General features: G+C 44.1%; 1 long non-coding RNA gene across 1 annotated transcript in view; it reads left to right on the forward strand.

Moving 5' to 3' along the window:
* The window catches only part of LOC135108258 (uncharacterized), a 4,752-nt gene continuing 3,448 nt past the window's right edge, over positions 1–1,304 (forward strand). Inside the window, exon 1 of the long non-coding RNA XR_010272181.1 lies at positions 1–77. This is a non-coding gene — a long non-coding RNA (uncharacterized LOC135108258). The remainder of the gene's footprint in view (positions 78–1,304) is intronic.

The raw sequence follows: 1,304 nt of genomic DNA on the forward strand, positions 1-1,304 counted from the left end.
GCGGCCCTCAGCAGCGACCAAAGTTGGGGAAGCCGGCGGCCGTTTCCTCAATTATTCATTCATGACACCAGAAGCAGGTAATGGAGGATATATATGACCAGCGGATATGAAGGCTAGGCATGTGGCTCCATCTTATGGCATGTTTGGTTTACAGTAAGTGAGAGACGAAGCAAATCATGGCTGATAACACAGACGCATCGCCTCTACCTCAGCTGACGGCTTGTTTACATACTGACGAACTTTCAATATTTGACTAAATTTCCAACTGTTTCCAGGCTCACATGTAAACAAATCCTAAAAATAGATAAATAACCCTAAATATACCTAATTAACGAATAATAAAACCTAAATAAACGAATACAAGACACTACAGGGAGGAGGAGGATGTTGTGGTGAAGGCAGTAAGGCTGACTGAGGGAAGGCTGGCACAGCTGGACTCACCTTACGTACTCGTGCCTCTCTGGTGCTGCATGGCGGTGCTCGGTGCAGGGAGAAGCTGTCGGGAGTACGGAAACACTCCTTAATAGAGCGTGTGGGGCAAGATTGTCCAAAACTGACCAAAGCTGACCAAAACAAAGCAGCCAACCAACCAACGCCGGCTCTCCCTCCCCAGCGCCACCTGTCACTGCTCCTCAACACACACACACACACACACACACTAGCACAAAAAAAAAGTTGACATGTTATGAAGTAATATGTCAAATAATAAAAATATTCTCACTTCCTCACTCCCTTTATCCTACTCCGCACCCGCTATGTGATTATGAATGCAAGTTTCACTCACTGCTGCACCGCGTCACCGCAGCAAACACGAACGAGCGAAGGATAGGCTGAACTAAAATGCTCATATATACTCTCTCTCTCTCTCTCTCTCTCTCTCTCTCTCTCTCTCTCTCTCTCTCTCTCTCTCTCTCTCTCCTCACGATTGTTTCCCAATGCCACAAAGATGATTAGGTTTTCAAGGATGTTTCTTCTTTTAATAATGTAGAGATGTTGTTAATCGCTCAATACCACCGTAAAAACACCCTTGAAAAACCCGTGTTACTTCAACTAGAACGTTTTAAAAGCGTGATTCTCTTGTTAGTAGTGTAGAAATGTTTTTATTTTGTCATTAGAGCCGTTAAATAACCCTTGAAAATCTGTGTAACTACAGAGAGAGAGAGAGAGAGAGAGAGAGAGAGAGAACTAGCAATGACACTCACACACGTATACACACACCAATGCACTTACAAACATTGAAATTTCCCGCACTTTTTTAATCCCTAGGAAAGAGAGCCCGAAAGACAAGACGAGAGATCCTACGA

The sequence above is a fragment of the Scylla paramamosain genome, chromosome 17, assembly GCF_035594125.1.
Source record: "Scylla paramamosain isolate STU-SP2022 chromosome 17, ASM3559412v1, whole genome shotgun sequence".
Classification (NCBI taxonomy): domain Eukaryota; kingdom Metazoa; phylum Arthropoda; class Malacostraca; order Decapoda; family Portunidae; genus Scylla; species Scylla paramamosain.